Source organism: Rhinolophus sinicus, chromosome X, assembly GCF_036562045.2.
Source record: "Rhinolophus sinicus isolate RSC01 chromosome X, ASM3656204v1, whole genome shotgun sequence".
NCBI classification, from domain to species: Eukaryota; Metazoa; Chordata; class Mammalia; order Chiroptera; family Rhinolophidae; genus Rhinolophus; species Rhinolophus sinicus.
In genome coordinates, this window is record NC_133768.1 from 8,443,508 (window position 1) to 8,463,024 (window position 19,517).

Sequence of the window (19,517 nt, forward strand, 5' to 3'; positions counted from 1 at the left end):
GAGAAATGAGATGCCTGAAGTACTTGTGAAAATGTCCCTCCTGGACTTCTTCGTAGGAATCACAGTACATCCGACAACTGAGAACAACTGATCTCGGGTCTTCTGTCACATGCCCCTTTGGTCCACGTTCTTCCTCGACCCAATACTCTCTTCCCCACCTTGTCTTCCAGTGCTCAGGGAATTCTTTCCTATAGTCCACCTCTACCCAGATGAAGTCAAATCACCCTATGGTGCCCTCTCACAGTACCATCTCTTTTGTAGAACTAATTGTCACTCTAATTTTACACAAACATGTGAGACTATTCAATGAAGTCCTATCTCTCCTGCCTCAGATCATGTGGGTTTCTCTTTACCATCATATCCCCATTTCCTCATCTAAACCTCACTCATAGTGGGCACTCAATAAATAGTGAATTAAAAAATATGATATGGATTAATATTATATTCATGTTAATATATCAAAAGTATATTAATAAATATGTTATATATGTACAAATTATAGATTAATGATATAATACATAATGGATAGCTAAATGATGACACAAATTTCTCTTTCTAGCTCCAAGCTCTCCTCTGAATTCGAAAAGCATATATCCATCTAGTGGCTTTACATCTCTATGTGGATATCTAATGGGTTTCTCTATTTCAAACTATCCAAAAATCAAACTTCTTATTTTTTCTCCCACAATCTTGTTTCTCTCTATATTTTCTTCATGTTGGTAGACAGCATTGCCAACCCAGTTGCTCAAGCACAAACTTGGGAGTCTCATTTGATTCTTTCTTTTCCTGCACCAGCCCCCTGTCCCATATCCAATCAAACACTGAGTCTTCTTTCTTCTACCTCTAAAATATATTTGAAATCACCCCCTCTCGATCTCAATAGATGCTGCCCAAGTCCAATCCTCCATCAACAGTCACCTGGACGATTGCACTGACCCAATGACCAGCCTGCATCCGTGCTTGCTCTCCAACAACCAATTTCCTACACAGAACTGAAAACATCAATCCCATTATGCTCAATTAAAGATGCACCCCAATTCAGTGGCTTCCTGCTGCAATGAAGTACACACAGCTTAGCTAGGCCCTGCCTATCTGTCCACAGCACCTCGTGCCATTGTTCCCTTTTCTCCTGGCCCCCATGTTGCACATGCTGTTCCTTCTGCCTGGAATGATTGCTCCACGTGCCCCCACTCCTTGCCCTCTTGTCCTGTGGTCCTCAGATTAAATACCACCTTCTCAGAGCAACCTTCTCTAACACGCTATCTAAAATTAGATTCCATCTTCTGATATCTGTTATCATAGGAATCTGTTTTTACACAGCATTTGCCACAATTTGCAATCACTGATTCACTATTGATTGTTTATTATCTTGTTTCTGTATGGAAAGCTGCATGTCAGTCTTGTTCACCATTCCATCCCCACCCCGCACCCCAAACAGAGCCCAGAACGTAGTATTCTCAGTAAATATCTGTTGCATGAATGAATAGAGAGCAGGAAAACAGTCAAAATAGAACAGCTCCAACAGATTACTGGTTGCCAGGGCGTGTGGGTGCTGGGAGGGGTTGACTACAAAAGGGGCAGCATGAGGGAATTTGCGGGCGGCAGGGCTCACAGAACTCTTCTGTATCACGACTGTGCCGGTGGTTATGTAACTTCATGTATTTGTCAAAAACGCATAGAACTGTACCCCCCAAAGGTGAATTTTGCAGTATGTAAATTTAAAACTAAACTAATAAAATGATTCTGTTTCCAAAACCCAAGTCAGCCCAGAACAAATCTAAAACTCCAAGGTTCACAGGTTTGGGGCTGTTTTGCAGGGCACTCAATTAATTTCCATGTTCATGATCAAGTACTGACTCACACCATACTTCCCCATTTCTCATTTATCAGTTTAAAGAAAGGAAACCAGAAACAAAATAAAGATGTGGAGGATAAACAATACAAGAAAAGACACAGTGGTAAAATAATATTTAAAATAATCATGTGATAAAATGTCAGCATTTCTTTGTGACATTTGGCTCTGTTTGTATTGGCTCACCCCAGCGGTGCAGTGGCTGTGGGTTGATTTCATAATGGTGCCTCCCACACATACACCCACAGCTGACCTCTGCTTTGTACTGTTGATAATGACTAAACTTCACATATTATGCTGGCAAAGTCTATCTCCTCCCTGGAGGGCTATTACACACAGGGAATTACAGTTTCACAGCCGAACAATGTTTCTTTCTCAAAATATATCACGATCAACTTTCATTGGAATAAAGTTATATGGGCTGATAAATTGTTGCCTTTTGCCAAATTATTACTCATCATTGTATAAATGTAAAACGTAAATTGTAGAAAAACACCCACCATATGCCACTGAGAAAGCCCATTCTCAGTGGGGATAGCAGGATGCAGATATTAATAGATTCTTTAAACATGAGTTGCATTCTCTAAAGTAAGCACATGATAAATGAATTTCATCTTGTGACCTCCCCCTCACCCACCCCCACTACTGACTTTTATCCATTAGGACATGTTGAGGATATAGCATCTCAAAGTGAAATATTTGGATATCTGCCTCTGGTTTGGGGAAAGGGAAATGGTGAGTTAATTTCCTCTTTATCAAGCTGTATCACTGAGCTCACTGTCGCTGTGCGAGCATACGGCAATGCCATAGCAACTTCCAGTTTGTTCTTAAACACACAACGGCAGAATGATGTTAACAGGTACATTATTTTCCGATCTTCAGATTTGTATTTGTTCTCTTGGCAGTTTTAATTCTATACTATATTTTACAGCACAGGGTTATTTAGTTATCCTCTGGCAGTCTCAGTGCTGACTGCCATATAGGCCATCAAGACCAGTTCAGCAGAAGTGCTTACTTCTTGGAAACTTCTCCCATCGTTTCCCTTTATTCTTCTCAATCCCTTGCTCACAATTAAAAGTTTGCTCTTTGGACAATATAGACTGGATCCTCTTTAGGATTCTCTTAATGAGGACCCTAAATTTAAATGGAGCTGAAATAGATGATTTGAAATTCATGAAATACGAAATGCATGGACTTCTAAAATACCTGCTTAAGTAAATTCAGTGAAAGAGTAATTATCACTTGGTATGTACTAGGAAGTGTGCCAGGTTCTAGAAAGAAATAACAAAATCTTCACTATCAAGGGATTCAGGAAACATCCAAGAGGTGGAGATAAGAGCATATTCTAGTTTCTATGATCTCTTGCTGTAGAAAATAAGGGATGGGTACCCTTGAATTCTACCACTTTGGGGTTTAGATTTTTCACCTACAAAATATGCTATACTATCTAACATCAGGTTAATTTAGGAAAAATCACAAAACACACCACCTAAAATCACCACTGTCTACAAAGTGTCGTTGGCTGATGGACTGGAAGAATAAATGACTTGCTCCTGAAACACCCAAAATAGGTTTCAGATTCCATACTTAACTGTAAGATTATTTAGTCACCTGTGCCAGTATTCCAATTAAAGAATTAAGATGTGTTATTTTGTAGATAGGCAAACAATTTCACTGAAATTTTGGATATCTATCCATCCTTCTACAATCATATGTTAAGTACAAAGCTAGGAAAATTTGGTTGACGTCCTTTTGCATTAAGCATTCACTTATGATTTGGACAATGCACATCAGGTACCTAAGAAAATTAATTCTCTCATTGACCAGATGCTTGTCTCAGTGAACTGGCATCATTTCATTTCTGATTAGACTGAGTAGTTAACTCCTGTTCCTCTTACAAGTGAGAGCAAAAGGTTCAATTCCATAGCCGTGTCCTGATTTTAACTGTAGAATTAGAGGGCCCTTGTACTCCTTCATAAATCATATTTTTAAGTTATTTGTATATTATGATGAGGTAATTTTTGCATTTTTAGGAATATTAACTTATAACTTTAATAGACAGCCATGAGGTTGATATTCATTTGAAAAGTTAAGACTATGGACATATACTTTACATCACTCATACTCCAAGTATGGTCCCAGGGCCAGAAGCTTCAGTCTCAGATGGAAATGTGGTAGGAATGCAAGTGCTTCAACCCCACCCCAGACCTACAGAACCAGACACTCTGCAAGTGGGACCCAGCAGTCCGCCTTTAACAAGCCCTCCAGTGGATTTCCACGCATGCTCAAGTTTGACAACTACTGCTTTATATAACAGGCAGTTCTTATTTGGGATCAGACATACACTTAAATTGAGAAATAGCTCTTTTGTTCTTTGATGCTGTGTTGCTTTTTGCCTGTTTGCTTGTTTTCAGTTGCTTTTGGTATTCTCACAAAAGTAGGATTTCTGTCTCTTCTGGTGTGGTTGTGACACAAGATCACCTAGTTCCTGATAAGCTGAAAAGTCATTGGAACCTTTTAGCTTCTAAGAGCAACCTACAGAAAATACACATTATTAGCAGCCATAATAGGAGGATGACTAATTTGAATAACCTAGCAACTTGGGACTGAAAAACAATGGCTTAGAGATAGAGGGACTTCAGTCTAGCACTTACAGGTTCAAAGGCTGTTTTTCAAGCTCAGCACTATTGACATTTGGGACTGGATAATTCTACGTTGGGAGGGGTGCTGTAGGATGTTTCAGCAGTATCCCATGTCTCTACCAACCAGCTGCCAAGAGCACCTCCCCACCCCAAATTGTGGTAATCAAAAATGTCCCATTGTCAATTGTCATCTGAAAGGGGTGACAAATAACCCCCAGTTGAGAACCACAGGATTAAATGATTTGGACCAGCTGGTCCACGGGGGATTCTCATCCTGGCTGCACTGTAGACTCGATTAAACTCCATGATGCCCATGGTCCACCCCAGCCTGGTTTTATCGAATCTCTGTAGATGGGCTCAGGGAGCCAAAGCTCCCCAGGTGATGCTAAGGTACAGCCAAGACTTATGAAGACAAGCATCGCACTGACGTCATTGCGCTTTAATTTCCTTAGCTGGGAGATGAGTGCAATACTATCCATTCTAACCACCACATAGCTGTCCCAAGGATGTAATGACAGAATAACACTTGCTCCACAAAGCATTAATTATGTTAAGGACAGCAGAGAAAACTCATTTGAAAAAGTTGCCATGGAAATGAAAAGCTGTATCCAGCCCTTTATTATGAGCTAGAATGATTTACATTCACTGTCTCTTAGATGCACACCTCATTTACAATACGGAAGAGATGTGGGAAATCCACGAAATCTCGCTTGGGAATAAACTCATAGCATTATTTAGTCCTGGATGGACAGAAAATCATTTTGAAATCGGATCAAACTGGTCGTATTGTGCACATATGATAATGTGCACATTTGAAATCAAATCATTAGACTTTCTACCTTCTTGGCTCGCAAGAACTTATTTTAATAATTAGGAAAGAATGCGTATTCACCTGAAAATAAATTGCCTCTTTAGAAATTGTTAGAATGTGGGAAAATCATGTACATTAAAAGTCTGGTATAGGCTTTTCTTTTAAAGAAAGATAAAAAAAATATTTCAAGCCAACAATACCGAATGTTAACGGTTATTAAATCTGAATGACAAATACATAGCTTTTGCTTAATTTTTTCTATGCTTTTTTATGTTTGAAATTTTGACTAAAACTAAAAGAGGATGTTTAAATCAGTTTGAACAGAGCACCAGAAAATACTCTAATGGAAAATAAAGTAAAAAACAGGTTTTCGTTGGTGGCAGGTGCCCAAGGAGACCCCACGGGGGTCTCACAGGAACGGAGAGGCCAGCTGGAGGCAAAGGGACTCTGTCTCTCGGTGTCTGGCTCAGTTGACATGGTTGGCATATAGAGGTAGAGGACATTAAGCCTTTGGCATTCAAGATTAGCTTTGAACTGGACCAGCATGTAAGGAAATCTTATTAGTTTATTTTTGTCAAATGTTCTACCAGCTTTTAAACTAAGCAAACTATTACGAAATATCTGCTTCTACCCTCCTACATTCCTCTCTCATCTCTCTAAGAAACCAGTATGGTAGCAACTGTGAACTTTTACACAAAAAGGCAGTGAAAGGACGCCTTTTAGGCACATCTTTGAAAAGAACCAATTTGCTTGAAGCACGACACTCAAGTGTGGGCTGTGATGAGATAAATAAGCGAACCACTTTCTCACTGGAGTAGGAGTTTGCAAACTGCAGCCCATGGGCCAAATCCAGGCTACTGTTTGTTTCTGTAAAAACAGTATTCATTTAACACAGCCTGGTCTAGTCCTTTACGTATGGTCTCTGGATGCTTTCAGTTATATCAGAGTTGAGTAATTGCAACAAAACCTGCATGGCCCCCAAAGCCAAAAATAATGACCATCTGGCCCTTTACAAAAAAACTTTCTTAAGTTCTGTCCTAGAGTAGCAACATATAAAATTTTCCCATCGAAACTTAGTAACAAAATAAATTGTTTTTCAGTGACTTTTTATATTGCAGTCATGCGATAATGTACATTTATACTACATTTTTCCTTTTAATGCCAATAAACCAATTATAATGAGTCAAATATTAATTACCACCTTTTCTGTTGAAAAAAAAAACTGATGAGGTCTACAAAAGAAACCTAACAGAGAATGTGTTGATGATTAATTATTTAATACATGTTGTAATACATGTATGTGTGGTGTCAGATGGGTACTAGACTTATTGGAGTGATCATTCATAAATGTCTAATTACTACATCTGAAAATAATGACATTATATGTCTATGGTAATTGAACAATCAAAAATAATTTTAAATAATTTAATACATCATTAAAATATCCCTTTTTGACAGTCTCAAACGGGCCTTTTCCTAGAGTAGAACTCTTTTAATTGAATAGCTATTTGCAGTTGAATAACTGCATTACATGCAACAGTACTTATGGAAATTTATTCACCAAGAATTCTTCTTTTTTTAAAAAAAATATAGAAGTCATAGTTGTACGCTAGACAGAAATATGAAATTGATCGTTTCCTTCAAGCCTTTAAAAATAGTTACCTTCATAGAGAGTAAAGATATTTATGTTTCAACATAAATAATAGCCTATTTTTACTTCATTTCACATGCCTGGACTTTCCAATGTTTGGGGGGAATTTTAAGAAAATGAGATACTTTTGTAGCTATATAAAGTTATAACCATTCCCAGCAGCCTCATAAATTAAAAATGAGACATTGCTGATACCCATTCTTTTGTTTCTCCTCAAAATGATCCCCAAACAGGAAAATAGTAAGTAATAAAAGAAAGTTAGTGCGAAGTTTGGGTTGCCAAGGCAACCATAATCATATTTCCTTTGAACTTCAGTGGAGCATCTAATGCAGTTCAGTCCAAGTTCATGCTTCCTTAGGAAATGTATATAAATTCAAAGTCCTCATTATCTACAGCAGTATCATTCTAATCAAGCAGATGATGACAGGGATGTAGAACAGGAACTGAAATGCCCATGGCATTCCCATTATGGAAGGAAAATGGGAAAATGACACTTGCTACCGTGTGCAATGGCGAAGACATTTCCTTCCGTCACACGCCACACGCATTTGTGGTACGATGCTAGCTACTGCCAGGTATGGAAACACGAGAGCCACTCATGGAAAATGGAACAAACATGGATTAAATGAGCTACAACCCCCTTGTAGATCCTCATGGCCCAAGAGAACTACGACAAACTACAGAATGGCTGGTATGCACACTCCACAGATTACCACTGCTGGGCATTTTCCTTAAAGGTGATTATTTATAACCATTAGTTTGTCTTCACAGTAAAGGGAAGAAAAGTTTTTCATACAATTTTGAGAAAGCTATTACTACTCATTTGTATCTCATTTGATGCTATCTTCAGACTGAAGAGGATGTGGTTTACTCTAGGAGATGGTAGATATCTTGGAGGTTGGGCAACCAGAGGTTGCCTCAGTAGATCCTAAACAATCTATGCTCATATTTTACAACTCAGACACTCTCCAGTTTGAAAGTCTGTAAAGGTGGTTGGTGTTTGAAAGTCTGAATGCATTTTCCCATAGAAACAATGATTTACATAGTGGTTTTGGTTTCCAGGCCAGCTGATGTGGTCTCATTTAATCCTTAACATATTTGCAGGGTAGAGTGGGAAATATAAATATAAACGGGAACACCATTCTCATTCTTCTCAGACCTTGGAAAAGAGAGTAGAGTCTCCATTAGGGTATAGGGGAGTGAGCACTGGGTTGGGGTCAGAGGTTCCTGTATGTGCCTCTAGGCCAAAGACCACCTCCTGTGAACCCTGGTTATTCTGCTGGATCCATCTCAGCAGCCTGGCCCACCGTAGGAACTCAACTCATAACTTGTTGGATAAATGAAATAATGAGCACCTCGCCATGTGACTCTGGGCTAGTTGTTTCAACAGTTCTGCAATTTGGTCTCGTCCTCTGTAAATGCCGTGTTTGAGAAGAGTAGACCCAGCAATATGCTTGTCTTGTTCTCTGTTCACATCTCCTTTAGATTCAGAGATAAAATGTCTCTGGTTTTTGTACTAGAGGGATAACACTGGTTTCCACAAGGGGTGGAGGGGAAGATGTATCACAAGGATGGAGACAGAGTTAGGATAAGCATTTTATTATGGGTGGGGATTGGAACATTATAGTTTTGGAAAGGAATTTGCTGGAAAAAAAACCCACCTACCAGCATTTTTCACTGAATCAATAATGTGATAACTAGCATGCCACAAATTCACTGTCTCAGTGAAATCCTTCTTGAATAACCCCCACCCCATCTTTCTGGTGTCCCCTTTCCTTAATTTTTTTCCTTTATTTCCTTATTTGTTGTTTCTAGGACACTTGGCACCATCTCACTTTATTTTCTGCTCTCTATTTATCGGCTATCCATTGATGCACTAGAATGAAAGTACCACCAGGGCAGGGATGTGTGTCTGTTTTGTTCAGAGCTGTATCACCAAAGCCTAGAACAGTGTCTGCTCATCACAGTGCATATTTATGAATGTACTCATTCAGTGCATATGTATTGAATGAATGAATCACAGAATGAGAGAAAGAAGTGTATTCTTCTTTAAATCTAAATAAAGGAGTTAAGCATTTTAAAGCATACATTTTCTAAAGAAGAAAAGGAGGCATTAATTGAAGACAAATTTTGGAATATTGTTAAATCTAGTAGGAGAGGGACAATAATTTTTGTCAGAAAAATGAAAGGAAGGAGACCCACTACTACCCATTGAATTTAGTAACCACAGCGGTTGCCTAGACTAAGTGGTTGATCTTGACATACCACATATAAACACGTATAAAGAAGGAATGCTGCTTGAATTTTAGGTTATACTGAAGCCTGGGATCCAGCCTGGTACAATAGAGACACAAGACCTTCAGAATCAATGGGTGTCCATTTGAATTCTTGCTCTGCCTCTTAATGCCTATTGACTTTGAGCAGTTAGAGAACCTCCCACATTTCAGTTTCTTTTTTCTTCTTTTTTTTCCATTTATAAAACTTGAATATGACCCATTTCCTTGCACCTGAAATTTGGTCTCATCCTCTGTAAATTAGATGTTTGAGAAGCACAGACCTAACACTTTGTCTTGTTCTCTATGTAAGTCTCCCTTAGATTCATGGGCAACTCGTTTTATCCCTGGTTTTGTACTAGACGGATAACAATGGTTTCCACAAGGTGTGGGAGGGATGAACTGAAAAGATGTAAGTAAACCCAGAAAACAGGAACTCCAATAGGTGACGAATACTCTCACTGTTGCTTACCATCACCCTCCCAGCTCTGCCCTCACTTGCAATAGCTATGCTCAAGTCACGTAACCACTTTGGTCTCTACTTCCCTTTCCTATAAAATGAATGGTTGGGTTAGAATGATTCCAAATAGATATGCCACTCTGAAAATTTTGTGCATTCAGTCTTATTTCCCCAAATATGTAATTATGGGACTGGGCGAAATAATGAAATATTTTAGAGATAATCTAGACTTATCTACAAAGAGAGGCTTATTAAGTGATGTGAATTGTCTGTGTCATAATTCTATACTCATAACCCTAAAATATAATTTGTCCTTAAATAATCTTCTGGGAGAAAAGTTTTCCTTATCTCAGCAACTCAAACTCCAGAGAGTTTTTCAATGTTTAGGAGGAGTTGAAGGGGTCCAATATTTAAAGATGAATGTAATTTGGGGCTGAATTCTTCCTTTTGCCTTTATGACTGTTGCCAGAATAGAATCCTAGAAAAGAGAGGTGTGGTTCAGAAATATCAAAAGGCCTCCTAAGAATCCAGCAGGGTTTCATATACGTCTTAGTTGATTTACACTTTAAATTTGTTATTCATTTACAAGTTTATACTACCTCAAACAGGATGAATTTGACAACTTGTGAGTCATGAAAAAGAGGAAGAAAATCAAGTCACTACGCAAATTCTTTTCCCTTTGGGTCATAAGCACCCCATAACATTGATGCAGCACTTATATCACAGAGATATTTACTTAGGATTAACAGAAAATCATTTACTGGCTGCCATCTAGTTTTTAAAAACCCTTTTAAAAAGTGTATATATTTAAAGAGCTCCCAGGGGAGAAAAGTCTTTTAATTCTAATACTTCTAGCAAAAAAAGAAAAGGTCTGAAATATGTCCAAATACACTAGTGAAAAAGAGTTCCCTTGAGTACAAACACAATTTTGATTCTTTAAAGCATATATTGGTTTGAACAACACACCTATGGGTCATATTCAAATTACACACACACACACACACTGTGCACCACCCACTTCCCCTAGTTCTTCCTATAACAGAAAATAAATTGTTTTACTGTAACCATGCACACCCTTTCCATTTGCATAAAAATAGTGGCTTTAACCCATTAAGGAAGCACAAGAATATAATCTGGGCTGAAATTGGTCAAAATAAATAAAAAATTTTAAAACTAAAAATAAACCTTACATCTACTCTAATTTTACCTGGAGAAATTGCTATTATGTTAAAATAGACATCTATATCACATAATTCAATATAGGTGACCTAGAAACACTCAACTTACAAATACCTGTACATGGGAACAGCCGACCCAAGGGAGTCAAACCAGGACCAGGGCAGCCTCTTCCTAGACTGGAAGGTGGGGGAAGGATTCCCTAGGATTCTTCCTGCTAGACGCCAGCGTTGGTAGTGATTAGAGTAGAAGGGAGAAACGGGAAGCCATGGTTCTCCTGCCACTGCAGTATTCCTTTCCCACCATGCTCAGCAAGGAACCCATTTCCCATAAATGTTACAAAGAGTGCCTCGGTTCCCAGGCCGGTCCATCAGAAGCCTGCTGGACCCACAGTGCAGCTGGAACTGTGCTATTAATACTAGGCTGACTTCCCACTTGGAAGCCAACTCCAGCCCTGACAGTGCCCGTCAGCTCTGTTATAGTTAAATGGATTTGTGGGCGGTCCTGGGAGCCTGCCAGTTAGAACATCCTTTCTGTGGGAAAATTCCTGCCGAGGCCCAAACAGCTCCCTGACAAACACGGGTGTAGACCACACATTGGGAGAGCCCTAGATATTGACAACTCAATCTTCACCTTTCCCTTCTGGAAATGCCTGGGTGATCATTTGAGTAAACTCTTGTGCAGATAAACACACAGCAGGTCCAACACTCCGCACAGGACCTGCGCCATGGTAACTAATGGGTATATTTTGCTGTCATCATGAATCAGCACTGATCTACCCCATCCCTGACAAACACACATGTACACACGAATATAGACACATTACACACAGCCCATCATACATTGCTCTGTGCAAATATGTTTTCATCTATGCAGAAATGTCTGTCTTTTCTTGAGGAAAAGATCAACAATGATCCAGGCCTGAGCTGTGTTCCCTTGTGCTAGGGATTGGTTTGTACTTGTTCATCCACATTTTTAACTGGCCGTCCCCAGGCCAAAAAGACAACTGTAAGACAACCAGCCAGTTCAGCCATGGGGCAGGAATCGAAAGAGTTGTCATCAAGATTAGATCTGGGACCTCAGTAACATTATGTTTGACTCACCTGGAAGACTCACTATTACATAACCGTCCTCTTGAATTAGTGAAACTTATGTGTGCAAAGGGTATTGTTGTCACCAATGGCAGAGATAGTTTGGTACAGTTGATGAGTACAAATTCAAATAGTTTACACACACACACACACACACACACACACGACAATGCAACTGAGGAGATGTTAGATGCTTATACTAGCTGACTGTCATCTGCTAGGAGATGAAGGATATTCACTGCCTAGGAGCCTTAAAACGCACACAGTCAACCAGTGCAAATAAAGCAATGGTCACACTGCAGCAGGAACATCTGGTACACCTTGAGTTTACTTAGCTGAAGGAAGCCAAGACCTTTGTTATTTACTTAAAGATGGCACATGAACCACCAGGGAGCAGAGCATGAAAGAGCAGAGCATCTCTCAAATCCCATATCTTCCTAAGTCAGTTGATCAGAGTCTTTAATCAAAGAGCCAGGACCGAGCTCAGGGTAGTGACTTATCCTCTGCAGAGGGGATCAGAAGAGAGATTTCAGCATGAGTGAATAATCTCCCCCAGTTCTCCAGTACAGATACAGCCATTAATGACCCTTCAGTTTTGGTGCTCCATCTTTCTAACTTAACCATCCCCAAGGATCAAATATTACAGCACCCGTGGGGGATCTGTAATGAAGTAAGAGCAGATTTGGATTTATTTTGTAAAATAAATGCCTGAGAGTGCTCTTTTAGTTGGCATATAAAATGTCAATATACATATATATACTATATACTATGTTCACCCAGATTGATATATATGTAATGTTTATATGTTTATAATATACATATATATATATATATATATATATATATATATATATACACACACACACACACACACATACAATATGGATGTTAACTGACCTTTAAAACTGCTTTCAAAGTGTATTATCAAACATCCTTCTTAGCACATCTATTTGTGGGTAGTGAATTAGAAATGATTGCCTAATGTGTTTCCAAACTGAAGGTCGGCCGCAAGTGTGCACAAGTGCGTTGATTGTGACAAGCGTCAATCTTTGCACCGCTACAGAAGTTTCCACAAAAATCTGTCTCCCAGGGAGGCTGCAGCTCCTTGGACTGTTCAGTGTGAGCAATCCATGAATGTAAGCCCCGGAAAGAAAGTGTTCTTTAATAGGCATTTGGACAGAAGGTAAGAAAAAAATGTCCCCATCCGAATTAGGTTAACCGGCATGGCGCTGCAGAGAGGGAAAAGGTATCAACTCCACATAGTGGTTTCTCCCAGGCCAAAGTATTTTAAAATAAAAGCAGTAGAAAAAAAACAAAACAAAAAAAGCTTTAATTTCAAGTCACCCTGAGAACTAAATTCTTTCCTCTCAGGAAATTGAACCATCTTGACCAGTGCTTAGAAGTCTTCAGTGTTGATATATTTGTTGGGGTGTCCCTGTTTGACCAGAAGGAATCCGTCCCAGGCAATAGTAATATTTTAACTACAGTAAGAAATGTTTGTAAAAAATGGGTGGCAGATACATCAATCTGGGATAAGCGCCCCAAGGGACACACCTATTTCTTGGTAGTTGAGCAAACCCAGTTTAGGACAAGGCATCTGAATATGGGACAAGCGGCCCAAATGCATTTTTGCCTAACCCCTCACTCCTTGTTTCAATTCCTTCTACCCTGACTGTTCTGCTTCCTCTCAGCACTTTCTGGTCACTGTCCTTGACCTCATCATTGGAGAGGGTGTGCCCATAAAGTGAGTGCAGCCATATCCTAGAAAAGTGACTGCCTAGGATTTTTAATGAGCCAACACACGTTTGTGACTGCATCAGGCAAACGTTTCATACAAACAGATGCTTAGAATACTTGAAAGGACAGAGAAATTAACTTTCACTGTTGCTGTCAAGCTAACAAAACAGGTTGGATTTTTGATGCCTGCTTGCTAATAAAGGGTTATACGTGTGGGAGAACTTGAACTTTCATAAAACCCAAGAGTGACGTGGAGCAGTAGTTAACCTTTGCTCCCCTGCACTTCTTTACTGGTTTCCAGTACCTACCAAAGACAACCTAATAGTTGTGACTGTCCAAACCTGTCAGGCTTGGCGGGCAACACCTAACCTGCCATACTGTGATGATTAAATTAGATAATAATTGTAAAGCACTTAAGACAGAGACTGGCACCTGGCAAAAGTTAAATATATGTACAACTACCACCATCCTCATCATCACCATCATTATCACCACCACTATCATCAGCATCAGTGTGACCACCTCCATCATCATCGTTATCTTTTGTCGGGAAATGAGGACTATTAATCATAGAATTTTAGTTAGGAGAGGCATGTGACCTAGAATAGAGTACACTCAAATGTAAACACAGTAACGTAGAGTTTTCTGATACAGAAGGATGCCTTGATAGCTCATCAGTGCAATATAATGTCCCCACACACCATATACCCAGTTGTCTTCATTACCATGGAAGGTTTAGATAAATGGCCAACTTTAGTGAAGTACTGGACAAACTTTTCTGGAACCTTTGTGGACCAGATGGTAAAATGTAGCGGGAATGATTATACACTCCGATGGACTTAAGAATTATTACACTCAGGGACTAATCAACAAAGAGGTGACTCTACAATGGCTGGCACTTGGCCCCACCTTACTTGACATCTTCATCAAAAACTTACGTAAAGGTATATACATCATGCTTATCAAATGCACAGGGGACATGAAGCTAGGAAGAATAGATAATACGAGAGAAAATTAGGGTTTTAAAATATTGTTTACATTTACATATAATAATTCAACTAGATCAAAAGTTGAGAATGAGACTAAAACAAAAAGATTCAAAAAATTAGAGAGATGTTTACGTTCAAATGATGACAAACTTAATTGGAGCTAGAGATGCGACTTGAGGAAGAGGCAGAGCTCTTAGATTGTCCAGTAAGCACAAATGAAGTCTGATAAAACTGCTAAACCAGATAACGGAAACTTGGGCTACATGAAAAGACCTCTGGAATCCAACTTAAGAAAAGTGATAACGTAATGGGCTCCACCGAGGCCACAGCACAAGTAGAGCACAGAATTCGACTCGGGAGGCCACACCTTCGAAAGATACTGATGCATCCAGCAAGCCCTGAAGAGGGCAGTGTGGGCGGGGACAGGAAGGTTCTGGGAACACTGTCATTTAACAAACCTTTCAAGTCCAGAAAAATAATTGAGGCTGTTTAGTCTGGAGCTGTGAACATAGGGTAATAGAAACACAGGCTTAAAATGCTATTTAAATGGCTGTCAGGTAGATTCAGGAGTACGTCTAGTCTACTCGTATCTTTCAAGAGAGATTTCAAAGGACTGAATGGGAATTGCAGGGAGTAGGCCTGCGCCTTTCCCAAGGAGATGCTTTCTAAAGAAAACATGTACACAAGGATAAGTGACCTCGGGGGTGGGCACTCTTCCTATTCAGAGGTTCACGCAGATAACCGTTTGATCTTCCAACCCCCATGTGATGAAATGGACTCCTGCTTTGGGTGAGAGGTCAAACATATAACCTTTCAGGTCCCACCACTACGATTCAATTCTCCTACGTGAAGTATCCATGAGACATATGAAGAAGAGGGAAGGGTTCGCTAAGGGAGAAGGGGATGCTTAGACATGGAAGATAATTAGTTAACTGCTAGCTCTGCCTGTCTGAGGAGTATAGCAGGAGTCGTAGTCTCCGTGATAAATCAATTGATGCTAATTAATTAATAAAGGCCTGAACCAAACTTTAGAGCTTTGTTTAAGGCTGGTCCCATTCTGAAGACAGTGGAGTAGAAGTCTCTTTAGTGCCCTATGGGCTCATCCATGTCCTCTAGAGAATGGAATGATGTCTGATGCTTTTTCACATGGCCCTTAACACCTCGGGTCCCAGGCGGGTGGCAGGCGCTCACTAACCACTTGCTGATCAGTTAACTTTCTACTTTTTCTCCGGGGGATTCAGGCAAAAGAACGAGGAACAGAATGATCAGTCAACAGCGGAAACTCAAGTTTGGCAAAGAGCCTGTTAGCCTGACTGCTTTCACTGGGGTATATGACCCTAACTTAATCGGAAGTATTTTGAAGTCAGAATGATAAAAACATGGTTTTTGCTTTTTTGTGGCAAAAATATCATAGTAGTATGGCAGTATGGGTTTTTTTCTTAAATCCTTTGATCACTGTTATGTTTTTATTTCTTTTTAAAAATATTATACTTCTCTTATGTCTGGTGGGACATTGATGAATTTTGTTAGATTGCACTTTCAATACTATAATGATTTAATGTAATTATGTGATGTAATATTGTAAGGTACACAACATTGTTATATTTTAATATATGTACCTTTTAATATCTAACAAAACGTTCTAGAAGATTGACATCCATCTAATCACTATGTAGTTCAATTACACCAAAGCAAGCTGTGAATTTATTACGTAATTAAATAACAAAATATCCACATCGCCTTGATCCAGAAATGAGGGAAATGATGCCGCAGCGTTAAAGCAGGGTTAGAACAAGATTGGAGGGCATACTTGCTAGAGGGAGTACATTTTCAAATATCCCTTTTACCTCTTTGTTGCTGTGTTGGTTACACATAGAATCCTAACAGAGCCTATACCTCTTGTTAATTCCTTTTCACCACTTTTTGCTGGGAAATTTCATCACAGCTCTATTACCTGAGAGTAGGTGATAGTTCAGGCCAACTGAGAATTCCAGAACCTTCACTCCTGCCGTCTCTGAGTATTTCACTGTGGGTTTTAATTATAATGGTGTTGTGCTGATGAACCAACCCAAAATTGCATTGAGCGGGGAAGTCATTTTCTTTTAGTTACCTTTTACAGTTAATCTCAAAATGACAGATGCATACACAATGCATCATTTTTTATAGACACTGGTTCATCATTGGACTTAATCACTTCCAGAACAATGGGGATGGATGAAATCCAGGGGCTCTGATTCACAGGATTCCTGGCTTTTCTCCCATTCAGTTGGTGGGAAATTCTTTCTCCTTTTGAGTTAGATGAGGGATGGAGTTAGAGGAACCTGCACCCATGCTCTCATGATTTGGCTCAGGACTTCATCGGTCTCCAAATCTGCTCTGATTTTTGGTCAGTTGATAAGACTTCTAATTCTATCCATTGCATTCAAATAGCTGTCGTATTTTCTTCGCCGTTCTTCCCCTAAAGTTGCAGCACTTTTCAGACATGGGGTCTCCCTGGCTGGCTGCACAGATTCTGCCTGAGTGATACCCAGCCTCTCTCCCTGGTGCTAACAAGTCACGTAAAGCCCAAGGATTATCCTGGGTACCCTGCAAGTCATAAGCAGCAGTGCACTAGGGACACAGACTCCCCTTAATACATACCTGCCATGTGGATAGGGGAGCTGGAAATACCAACCAGGTCTGCCTTTTATCAAACTGGGACATTAACTATATCTTTTTTTTAAGTGAGATATTATTCATATACTATAAAATTCACTATTTTGAAGTGTGCAATCCAGTGGGTGTTAGTATATTCATAGATTTATGCAACCATCATTACAATCAATTTTAGAACATTTTCATCACCCCTAAAAGAAATGCATACCAAATAACAGTTACTCCCCACTACAGTCTCCCCCAGTCCCTGGTAACCATGAATTTGATTTCTGTCTCTATGGATGTAGCATTTATCATTCATTTTTATAGCTGAATACTATTCCATTGTATGTATATGTCACATCTGCTTAGCCATTCATCAGTTGATGGGCATTTGGATTGTTTCCACTTTTGGGCTATTATAAATAATGGTGCTATGAACATTCGTGTACATGTTTCTGTGTGGACATAGGTGTTCATCTTTCTTAGATAGACATCTACTGTGTTTCCCCGAAAATAAGACCTAGCTGGATGATCAGCTCTAATGCATCTTTTTGAGCAAAAATTAATACAAAACCCGGTATTATTATATTATATTATATTATTTATATTATATTACATTATAGATCGGTCTTATATAATGTATTTTGTATTATATTATATTATATTATATTATATTATATTATATTAATTATATTATGTTATATTATGTTAATTATAAGACCCGGTCTTAAATTATAGTAAAATAAGACCAGGTCTTACATTAATTTTTGCTCCAAAAGACGCATTAGAGCTGATGGTCCGGCTTGATCTTATTTTCGGGGAAACATGGTAGGGGTGGAATTTCTAGGTCATGATAACTCTATTCTAACTATATATATATATATTTTTTTATTTTTTTTTTTTCAGTTACAGTTGACATATATCAGTTTCAGTTGTACAGCATAGTGGTTAGACATTTATAGAATTTATGACATGATCCTCCCAATTACAGTTGATACCACACATAGTTATTACAATGTTATTGAGTATATTCCCTATACTGTACTTTAACATCCCCATGGCTATTTTGTAACTGCCAACTTGTACTTCCTAATTCCTTCACCATTTTCTACCTATATTTTAATTGTTTTCTTTAGGTAGTCATGCGTAATCTCAATTCTTCTGTAAATTCTCCTGGGATTAGTGATTCTATTGCCTTTTTAGAATGGAAAAATCCGTTGGGATATTTTATTGTATTTTATCATCATAAAGGCCATCCATTCATATCTATGAACAGTTTAATGCAAAGTCCTGCACAATGTCAAAATCAAATCCCAGGTATTTATCTCCTTAAACATAAATTCATTTTAATTTAGAAGAATTCTGTATATAACAGAATGGGTAAATTCTCCATTGATTAATAATACTTTATTATATTTGTATCTGCTATAACATTTCCTTAAAAGAGCAAACACTTCAGGTACTAGGTATTATAAATCATTTCTTCCTCACATGAATATTAAGTCCTGTGACAGCTGATGGCCTCAGTCTACTGAGAAGCATTATCTGCTCACCCCAAAATCTGATAATGTCAAATCTGTCTTTCATGAGACAAAGAGAGCCTGAATTAGTGATACAGAAAAAAAAACACTAACTTTTTTATGCAGCCTTTTTTTTTTTTTTACATTCAGGAACACATAATCACTCAGAATAAGTTAGAAGAAGAAACTTCATTAAATAAGAAGAGGAAATTATTCATAATTAAATTAATTCTGTAAATGGCCCCTCAAGGAAGATTAAAGGTAACCAGTCTTGCTCATAAGTATTGTCAACGTAACCTCCATATCTTTTTTAACCTCTAATAAAAGGCTTGTGCGAAATGTGTATCAGTACCAAGCACCATATTCCAGTTCATTCAAAATTCCTCATCATCCTAGCGTAACATTATTAAACACTCTAATTGTATACTGTATTGCTTCTCACTTCTGAACGATTCCTTCTCTTGTCTTCTAACATGCTGCTTCTCCAGGGACCTTGTAGATTTCAGATGTGCCTTCATTGTCCTGCCTACTTCAGCATCAGTGAGATCATTTTGTAAAATCCATTGGGATTAAAGGCCATTAGCAATTTATCAATCAGTCACATAGATAAAGTTTGCCTTTGAATTTTATACAAAAACTGTCCACAAACATACAATGTAGTTCACCGGTTTCCTCTGA

At 38.7% G+C, this 19,517-nt stretch overlaps 1 protein-coding gene across 3 annotated transcripts in view; it reads right to left on the reverse strand.

Moving 5' to 3' along the window:
- ARHGAP6 (Rho GTPase activating protein 6) overlaps positions 1 to 19,517 on the reverse strand; it is a 463,010-nt gene that overhangs the window by 164,124 nt on the left and 279,369 nt on the right. Inside the window, exon 1 of one of the 3 annotated variants that reach the window (XM_074323559.1) lies at positions 10,983 to 11,239. The exons of the other annotated variants lie outside the window; for them this stretch is intronic. The gene's annotated coding sequence lies outside the window, so the exon portion shown is untranslated. Of the gene's footprint in view, positions 1 to 10,982; positions 11,240 to 19,517 lie in introns of those variants that run through there. 3 annotated transcript variants of the gene reach the window in all.